Here is an 11,041-nt window from a genome sequence, read left to right as displayed (position 1 = left end):
TTACCAGTTAAGACATTTGCCTGCAAAGACAAAGGACCTCAGTTCGGTTCCCCAGGACCCACATAAACCAGATGCATAAGGGGGTGCAGGCACCTGCAGTTCATTTGCAATGGCTGGAAGCCATGGCAACCCTCTCTCTCAAGTAAATAAATAAGTAACAATTTAAAAAAATTAAAAATTTATTTACTTACTCACTTATAAGAGAGAGAGAATATGAATATGGGCATACCAGGGCCTCTAGCCATTACAAATGAATTCCAGATGCATGTGCTACCATGTGCATCTGGCTTATACATGTTCTAGGGAATTGCACCTAGGTTGTTAGGCATTACAGGCAAGTGCTTTAACCACTGCACCATCTCTCTAACCCCATCCACAGTCTTTTTTTTAAAAGGTAGGGTTCACTCTAACCCAGGCTGACCTTAATCTTCTCCTATTTGTGTTTGTCTTTCTCCCTGTCTTTTATATTACTTATCTTTTTCTTCCTTCTCTTCTTGGGTGCTGACCTGTAACTCCCAGTATCAGCATGTGGCTATCATCTACAATGAGTTCTTGATCAGAGAAACCTACAAGGTTTCCCAAAAGAAGACATATTTCTGTCAGAGTACTTGATGACTCACCAAAGTTTAGTGGGAAGACCCTACTGCTGAAGACACCATATGCTGTTGGTATGGCTGGAAGCTGGAAGAGAGTTAGTCCCCAGTTAGCTCGGCTAGTGTCAGAAGGTGCTACATGAGTGACCAATATCTGTCCAAGCAACTCGTGGCCTAAATAACCTGATGTGATGCTCATACAAGTGTAATAGTGGTGCACAGCCATGGTGGGAAACCAACTGCTCTTGATTTGGCTAACTGATCTGCTCAGTGGAATGGATCCCAAAGCTGGAGCTGGGAATCAAGTCAGAACCATATCCAAAATGAGTCTGCGCTCCATTACCAAGCTCCCACCAATCGCAGGCTACAAGACCTATTAAATTTTCTCTAAAAAACAAAGGTTATCCCATCTACCCAGTACTAACTTCACTCTGTTGGGGAACTTGCTTTTCTTTTTCAGATGGACACAGATTCTAAGGAGAGAACCAGCCCATCACACCTCAAAAGGGACCCCGCCAAAACTAAGAATAATTGGGAGAAATGAGTAAGAGTGCTTCTTTCTTGTTGAACCTGGTACCAGCACAAGGGTGAAGGAGATAGACACACAGAACACTCAACTGCTACAAAACCAGAGATCCAGAGACAGAGGTTCCCAAGACCTCATCACTGAAGCAGACCTAAAATGAACACAACATGGCGCAGGGAAATTTGCAGAAGAGAGGCCAGAAAGAATGTTAGAGCCACACGTTGGGTCATGATATACAGACATATTGCCTCATACCCATAACTGATGGCTATCCCCACAATGTATGACCCATATTCCCCAATGAGTGGGGGAGGGCAGGGAGGAGGCTAATGATGGTACCAATTTGACTATATACACTGAGTACAAAACCAATAAAAAAAAAATTGTGGGCTGGAGAGATGGCTTAGTGGTTAAGCGCTTGCCTGTGAAGCCTAAGGACCCCGGTTCGAGGCTCGGTTCCCCAGGTCCCACATTAGCCAGATGCACAAGTGGGTGCACGCGTCTGGAGTTCGTTTGCAGAGGCTGGAAGCCCTGGCGCGCCCATTCTCTATCTCTCCCTCTATCTGTCTTTCTCTCTGTGTCTGTCACTCTCAAATAAATAAATAAAATATTTAAAAAAAATTGTAATCTGCCGGGCATGGTGGCACATGCCTTTAATCCCAGCACTTGGGAGGCAGAGGTAGGAGGATCACTGTGAGTTCAAGGCCACTCTGAGACTACAGAGTGAATTCCAGGTCAGCCTGGGCTAGAGTGAGACCCTACCTCAAAAAAAAAAAAAAAAAAAGTAATCATAAAGGATAAATGAGTGGGGTGTGGTGGTGCACACCTTTAATCCCAGCACTCAGGAGGCAGAGGTAGGAGGATTGCTATGAGTTCAAGGCCACCCTGAGACTACAGAGTGAATTCCAGCTCAAAAAAATCAAAGAAAAAACAAAACAAAAAAAGACAAGCAAGGTCACTTCTTGCTCAACAAAGGAATGATATAACATGAGCACATCACAATCATAAATATACATGCCCCAAACACAGGGACACCACAGTTTATAAAACAAAATCTACTTGACAATAAAACAGAAATAAACACCAACACTATCAGAGTTGGAGACTTCAATACTCCACTATCATTAACAGATAGATCATCCAAGCAGAAAAACAACAGGGAAATAGTAGAGCTCAACAACATCATAGATCAACTAGACCTAAAGGATATCTACAGAACTTTCCACCCCAACTCTACAGAATACACATTCTTCTCAGCAGCCCATGGAACCTTCTCCAAAATTAACCATATATTAGGCCATAAAGCATGCCTTCATAAAGTCAGGAAAATTGACATAACTTCCTGCATCCTGTCAGATCACAATGCTTTAAAACTAGAAATTAACAAGAGACACATCAAGAACACCACCAACTCCTGGAGACTAAACAACACACTTTTAAACAATGAATGGGTCATGGAAGAAATCAAAAAAGAAATTGACCAACTCCTAGAATTGAATGATAATAAAAACACAACCTACCAAAACTTATGGGATTCAATGAAGGCAGTCATAAGGGGAAAATTCTTAACCCTAAATGCCTTCATTACAAAGACAGAGAGATCATAAATCAATAACCTGACTGTCCACCTAAAGGTGCTAGAAAAACAAGAAATATCCAACCCAAAGAGCTCCAGATGGAAGGAAATAATCAAGATTAGAGCAGAAATTAATGAGTTGGAAACTACGAAAACAATTAAAAAAAAAATCAATGAAAGGAAGAGCTGGTTCTTTGAAAAAAATAAACAAGTTGACAAACCCCTGGCCAAAGTAATCAAGCACAAAAAAGAGAAGTCTCAAATTAACAAAGTCAGAAATGAAAAAAGAGAGATCACTACAGTCATCAATGAAATTGAAAGAATCATCAGGGAATATTTCCAAAACCTTTACTCCACAGGATTAAATAATCTGGAAGAAATGGATGAATTCCTAAACACATACCACCTACCAAAACTAAACTCAGAGCATATTAATCTCCTAAACAAACCTATCGCATCCATGGAGATTGAAAAGGTAATCAAAAACCTCCCCAAATGGCCAGGGTGGTCCCTGATAACTTCAAAACATTACAGGCCATTGCTGAGGCCTTTGGTTTCCCACCAGAAATACATGGTAAGACCCTACTGCTGAAGACTCTACATACTTGGGCTGCAAGATCACTGAGAAATCCTGCTGGAGCTGATCTGATAACCTCCTACATGTAGACCAGCTGACAGAAAGCTGGAAAAAGCCTTAGTGCAGTTCAATGGGAGAGATAGAAATCACCCGTGAACTTACAAGACTCAGGGTCTATTGCAGAAGAGGTGGTGGAAAGAATGTAAGAGCCAAAGGAAGGGTAGGACTCCTTACAACATGCTCCCCCCAGACACAAAGTGGTCTACATCCACAGTGAGCTGTTGATCAGAGAGACATACTAGATCTCCCAAAACAAACAAGACAGATTTCTGTCAGAACACTTGATTACCCACCAGAGGTTAATGGTAAGATCCTACTGCTGAAGACACCAATCACTGTCGGCAAAGACCATGGAGAGACCTGATTGGAATCCCGAGGAGAGCCAGTCCTTAGATAATTAGCCCATCTAGTGCTGGAAGGCGCTACATGAGCTACCAGGGGCAAGTGGCCAACATCTGTCCAAGTAACTCAAAGTGTAAGCGACTCAGAAGCAAACAACCTGACATGATGCTCACACAAGTGCAGAAGTGGCACACAGCCATGGTGGGCAACCATCTGCTCTCGGACTGGCTACCAGATCCGGCTCAGTGGAAAGGAAACCATATCTGGAACTGGGAAACAAGTCAGAATCATATCCAGATAATGATTCTGCTTTCCATGGTCAAGTTCCCACTAACCTTATTCTACGAAAGTGTCTAAACCCTTATAATTCTAAATTAGTAACGGTTATCTTATTTCACTGGGGCTGTCTTTTCAGATGGGAACTGGACTTGAGGAGATAAAGGACCCAACACAATTCACCCTGGCCCCAGCTGAAACCACAGAGGAACTGGGGAAATTAACAAGAATGCTGCTCTCTTAGTTAAGCTGACATCAACACAAGGGTGGAGAAATATCCTTTGGACACTCAACACCTAACAAACCAGACACCTAGATGCTCCTAAGTGGACATCACTGAAGTAGATTTAAAGTGCTCCTAGCATGGCTCAGGGAATCTTGCTGTCGAGGGGGCAGATTGTTAGAGCCACAGTTGGGACATTTTGCAGAGACATTGCCTCTCCCCCATAACTGACTGCTGACCCCAAAATGCATGACCCACAATCCCCATGGGGTTGATCGGCCTCCCCAACGAGGAAGGCCTCTTCAGACAAGGGGCAGGGAGGAGGGAAAGGATGGTACCAACATGTGATGTTTAGATACAAAATGTGTCCATATCTAAAAAATACAAAAAACAACTCATGGTGATTTCCTACCTCTGCCTCCCAAGTACTGGGATTAAAGGCATGCGCCACCACGCCAAGCCCATCCACAGTCTTTTAAACAGGTTCTTTCACTGGCCTGGAGCTCACCAAGTAAGCAGGCCTCGCTGGCCAGCAAACCCCAGGGTTCTGCCTGTTTCTCACGTGTGCTACTATGCAGGGCATTTTTACATGGGTTCTGGGGATTAAATTCAGGTTCTTTGAGGCAAGCATTTTGCTGACTGAGCTATCTCCCAGACCATTCTTTCTTTTTTCTTTTCCTTTCTCTTTTTTCCTTCCCTCCCCTCCCCCATGGTAGGGTCTTACTCTACTTACTGTAGCCCAGGCTGGCCTTGAACTCAGTGTGATCCTCCTACCTCTGCCTCCTGAGTGCTGGGATTTAAGGCGTGCACCACCACGTTGGGCTGCGTCTGGCTTTATTTCTAACTTGTCCTTGGCCTCCCCCAATCAGCCCTAGCCTTCCATCTTCAAGTCCACCCCTTCCTGCTGGTTTCTCAAGATGTTCCAGCTAAAATGATTTCCTGACCTACACTCTATGCCAAGAACTTGTGATGGCTAACTCCAGTGATGTGGAAAAAAAAAAAAAAAATCAGAATTGCTCGTACTAGCAGAGGAATCCTGTTTGGCAATTATCCAGTCAAAAGACAAAATGAGAGAGGGTGACAGGAAATTGCCACCCACAAAGCACCATGACCTGAGAATGTTGTAGCCATGTCAACCTTTGGGGTCTGGATTAGACCAATCTGGGGCAGAGATCCAAGCCCAGTGAAACATACAGAACATGTGGGATCCTCCTCCACCAGAACAGCCATTAATGTCCAGCCTTTGGAAGTTGTACACAGTGCTGGGATTGGACAGGACACCTCAGCATGCCGCTGAGGATCAGCTGAAATCCTGAACTTGGCCCAAGGGAGCTTAGGGTGGCCCTGTGGTCACTAAAACTCATCCTATTTTTTTCTTTTTAAAAAATATTTTTATTTGAAAGTGACAGAGAGAAAGAGGCAGATAGAAAGAGAATAGGTGCGCCAGGGCCTCCAGCCACTGCAAACGAACTCCAGATGTGTGTGTCCCCATGTGCATCTGGCTAATGTGGGTCCTGGGGAATTGAGCCTCGAATCAGGGTCCTTAGGCTTCACAGGCAAGCACTTAACTGCTAAGCCATTTCTCCAGCCTGCTTTTTTAAAAAATTTTTAAGTTTTTCTTTCTTTATTTGAGAGACAGAGAGAATGGGTGCATCAGGGCCTCCAGCCCAGCCACTGCAAACGAACTCCAGATGCATGTGCCACCTGGTGCATCTGGATTATGTGGGTCTTTGGAAATAGAACTTGGGTCCTTTGGTTTTGCAGGCAAGTGGTTTAACCGCTAAGCCATCTCTCCAGTCCTCCTCCTTTCTATTCTTCCCTTGAGATAGGATCACAAGATGCAGCCCACTGACCTGAATGAAATTCACTATGTAGTTTGAATTGGCCTGAAAATTGCAGCTATTCTCCTGTCTGACGCCTGAGTGTTGGAAGATGACACTTTTGTAGTATAAGGTTAGTGGGAACTTGACCATGGAAAGCAGAAGATGAGCCACCTTGCCTGGCTCATCTTGCTTTTGCTATGGAATTTTCATTTGGGAGTTCCTTCCCATCCTCTTTCTGCTTGGTACCTGGGTTCTGATTGGCAGTGGTGCTCCTGTGGTGCTGGGATGCCTAGAGCCTAGCTGTTGGGAACATGTGCGGCCTAAGGAAAAACAGCACTTCGGGCACAAGAATAAGCCCCAAGTGGCAGAGTGAAAGGGTGGGAGCTGCAGTTACTTTCTCGTCGCTGGAGTGAAACACCTGACCAAAGCCAGTTTGTGGAAGGAAAGGGTTTATTTTGGCTTCCAGGCTCAAGGGGAAGCTCCATGATGATGGGAAAAATAATGGCATGGCCAACTTCAGATGGACAACAGCAGCAGTAAAGTGTGCCAAACACTGGCAAGGGGAAGCTGGCTTTAATGCAAATAAGCCCGTTCCCCAAAACACATCACCTCAAGGAGGCTTCAATTCCCAACTGCCATTGGGGATCAAGATTTTAGAACACAAGAATTTATGGGGAACACCTAATTCAAACTACCACAGTGGGCTTTCCATTCTTACAGTTATGCGCCCCATGTGCATCTGGCTTATGTGAGTCCTGGGGAATCAAACCGAGGTCCTTTGTCTTTGCAGGCAAATGCCTTAACCGCTAAGCCATCTCTCCAGCACCCCCTTTTTTTGAGGAAGGGTCTCACTCTAGCCCAGGCTGACCTAGAATTCATTATGTAGTCTCAGGGTGCCCTTGAACTCACAGCAATCCTCCTACCTCTGTCTGTGTTGGGATTAAAGGCGTGCACCACCACTCCCAGCCACTCTTCCCATTCTTATCTCTGACCCAGCCATCAGGTCTGAGTTATCTGAGTCCCTAGACTAACCAAGAAAAACTCCTACAAGATCAGTCTTTGGTACAAACTCTGTAAGGTACGGCTAGGACCACAAACAATGCTGTTCCTTTCACTCTGTCTGTGTGACACAGAACACTGATTAGAAGTGAGGATGAGGATCTGTACATGGTGGCACAAGCCTTTAATACCAGCACTCGGGAGGCAGAGGTAGTAGGATTGCTGTGAGTTCAAGGCTACTCTGAGACAATACAGTAAATTCCAGGTCAGCCTGGGCTAGAGTGAAACCCTTCCTTGAAAAACTAAAACAAACACGAAGTAAAAATAAATAAATATATTTTAAAAAGAAGGAGCTACTCAGGAGGCAGATGCCATGAGTTTGAGGCCACCCTGAGACTACATAGCTAATTCCAGGTCAGCCTGGGCCAGAATGAGACGCTGCCTCAAAAATGCAAAACCAGGGGCTGGAGAGATGGCTTAATGGCTAAAGCATTTGCCTGTGAAGGCCAAGGACCCAGGTTTGATTCCCTAGGACCCACATAAGCCAGATGCACAAGATGGTGCATGCATCTGGAGTTCATTTCCAGTGGTTAGAGGCTCTGGTGCGCCCATTCTCTCTTTCAAATAAATACATTAATTAAAAAAAAAAAAACACACAACAAAGGGGGGTGGTGGCTGGAGATGGCTCAGTGATCTCAGTGCTTGCAAAGCCTAACAACCCGAGCTTGATTTGCCAGTACCCACATAAACCCAGATGTCCAGTGGTGCAGGCATGTGGAGAGTTCATTTTCAGTGGCTGGAGGCCCTGGTGTGCCCATTCTCTCCATCTCTCCTCTCTCTTTCTGCTCACAAATAATTTTGTGGTTGTTTTTGGTTTTTCGAGGTGGCCTCAAACTCATGTGATCCTCCTACCACAAGGCCACCAAGACTACATCGTGAATTCCAGGTCAGCCTGAGCTAAAGTGAGACCCTACCTCATGGAAAAAAAAAAAAAAAAAAGAAGAAAAAGTAAAAGCAAGCCCTCAGCTTGCTTTCACTTTTTTTTTTTTTTCCAGTGGTTAGGGTGCTTGCCTGTGACGCCTAAGGGCCCATGTTCAACTCTCCAGATCCCACAAGTTCGTTCATGCTCTTGGACTTTTGCAGTGGCTGGAGACCCTGGTGCACCACTTCTCCCTTTCCCTCTCTGTCTCGTAAACAGGGGTAAGGTGAAGTAAAGCCATTCCTCCCATAAGCTGCATCTGCTTAACAAGGTTACTAAGACCTTAACAACAGAACCATGGTCTCCTGGAGGCAAAAGATGATGGTAGTTCCAGCGCTGTCCTGCCTTGAAGTGCCACAGTCACAGGTCAGCTCCCTGTCTGGGAGAAACTTACCCTGTACACCATGAAAGTGGCTGTGCCCAGACGTGGTCACAGTGGGTGTTTTAGAGGACAGATGTACCTAAGATATCAGACAGACTGACAAGATTACAGCTTGCATCTCTTCCACAAGCAGTGGGCATCGCTGAAGGGAGCCAGGTCAGAGGAAGCAGCAAATGCTGGTGGGTGATCTGGTGTGTGCAGGCTTCTGGGGATGCAGCAGTATGTGGAAACCGAGTAACACTATGATTCTTTCTTTTTCCTTCCTGGTTTCCTGAGGTCTCACGCTAGCCTAGGCTGATTGGGAATTCACTATGTACTCTCAGGATGGCCTTGAATTTACGGTGATCCCACCTCTGCCTCCTGAGTACTGGGATTAGAGATGTGCACCACCACGCTCAGCAAGATTTACAAAAATGTCTTTGAGACAGGCCTTTTGAGACTGGGCATGCCAGGGCCTTTACCGCAAATGAGCTCCAGATGCACGCACCACTTTGTGCATCTGGCTTCTGTGGGTCCTGGGGAATAGATGCTAGGTCCTTAAGCTTTGCAGGCAAGCGCCTTCATTGCTAAACCATCTCTCTGACCATCTTTTATTTTATTTTTTTAAATTTAATTTTGGCCTACATGGTATGTGTTGCAGTCAGGTTCACATTGCTGGTAGAAATCACCCAAGAGCATCTTGAGAAGAAAAAAGATTTATCTTGGCAAATAGGCTTGAAGGGAAGCTCCATCATGGCAGGGGAAATTGATGACATGAGCAGAGTGGACATCACCTCCTCACCAACATCAGGCGGGCAACAGCATTAGTAAGAGTGTGACAAACACAGGCAAGGGGAAAATAGCTATAACACCTATAAGCCTGCCCCCAACAATACACTGCCTCTAGGAGGCGTTAATTTCCAATTGCCATCAGCTGGGGAACCTAGCATCCAGAACACTTGTTTATGGGGAACACCTGAATCAAACCACCATTGTGCGTGTTTGATTTTATGTGACAGTGAGAGAACCCGTCAGTGCATACGTGGGGAGGCTAGAGACATATAATGGGGATTTTTCCTCAAATGTTCTCCACCTTTTTCCCCAATATATATATATATATTGGTTTTTCGAGGTGGGGTCTCGCTCTAGCCCAGGCTGACCTGGAATTCACTATGCAGTCTCAGGGTGCCCTCCAACTTAGGGCACTCCTCCTACCTCTGCCTCCTGAGTGTTGGGATTAAAGGCCTGTGCCACCATGCCTGGGTTCCCCAAATATTTTATTTATTTATTTATGAATGGGAGAGAGAAAGGGCACACTAGGGCCTCTAGCCACTGCCAACAAACTTTAGACATATGCACCAGTCTTGTGGTTTTACATGTGTACTGGGGAATTGAACCCTTATTAGGCTTTGGAGGCAAGTGCCTTAACCATTTAACCACTAAGCCATTTCTCCAGGGCCCCTTTTAATTATATTTTTATTTATTTATTTGCAAGCAGAAAGAAACAGAGTTGAGAAACAGAGAAAATGTGCATACTAGGACCTCTAGCCACTGCAAATGAACTCCAGATTCATGTACCACCTTGTGCATCTGGATTTATGTGGCTAGTGAAGAATTGAACCCTGGTCATTAGGCTTTAAAGACAAGCACCTTAACCCTTGAGCCATCTCTCCAGCCCCTTACCCCCCAATCCCAAGGTAGGGTCTCCCTCTAGCCCAGGCTGACCTGAAATCCACTATGTAGTCTCAAGGTATCCTTGAACTCAAAGATCCTCTTATCCCTGCTTCCCCACACCTGTCTCCCGCTTTTAAAAATATCTTAATTTATTTGAGATAGAAAGAGGCAGATGGAAAGAAAATGTGCACATCAGGGCATCCAGCCCCTACAAACCGCAGACCCAAGTGCCACCATGGGCATCTGGCTTTCCGTGGGTACTAGGGAAAGGAATCTGGGTCTTTGGGCTTTGCAGGCAAGTGCCGTAATCTCTAAGCCATCTCTCTAGCCACCTCCCCACCTTTTTTTCTAGGTAGGGTCTCACTCTAGCCCAGGCTGCCTGTAATTCATTATGTAGTCTCAGGATCTGCTTCCTATGTGCTGGAATTAAGGGTGTGTACCACCAAGGGCGACTCCCCCTTTTTTTTTTTAATTTTATTTATTTGAGAGAGAATGGGCACACCAGGGTCTCCAGCCATAGCAAATGAACTCCAGATGCTGAGCCACCTTGTACACCTGGCTTATGTGGGTACTGGGGAATCAAACCTAGGACTTTAGGCTTCATACACAAGCACCTTACCAGCTAAGACATCTCTCCAGCCCTTCCTTATTTTTTTCTTTCGGTTTTTTGAGGTAGTGACTTGCTACCCCAGCCTAACCTGGAATTCACTCTGTAGTCTCAGGGTGGCATCCAACTCATGGTGATCCTCCTACCTCTGGATCCTGAGTGCTGGGATTAAAGGCATGCGCCACCATACCCGGCTAATTCACTTTTGAAATGTTTTTGAGGAAAGATTGTTATTACTTGGCAATGTATTTTTATAACCTAAACTGCTCTTTACCCTCATCAATCGGTCACGGAGGTGATTTCAGTGACAGCACTGGAGGCAGACTTTCTCAAGCCGTAGCAGGCAGAAGCGAGGGGGTGCAGTGCGAGCGGCTCAGGGAGCTGGCAGAGGCGCAGCGGGCGAGGGCTCCTCTGTCACCAGCACA

This window comes from Jaculus jaculus, chromosome 9 (genome assembly GCF_020740685.1).
Source record: "Jaculus jaculus isolate mJacJac1 chromosome 9, mJacJac1.mat.Y.cur, whole genome shotgun sequence".
Classification (NCBI taxonomy): domain Eukaryota; kingdom Metazoa; phylum Chordata; class Mammalia; order Rodentia; family Dipodidae; genus Jaculus; species Jaculus jaculus.
Note: the sequence above shows the minus strand (reverse complement) of the source record.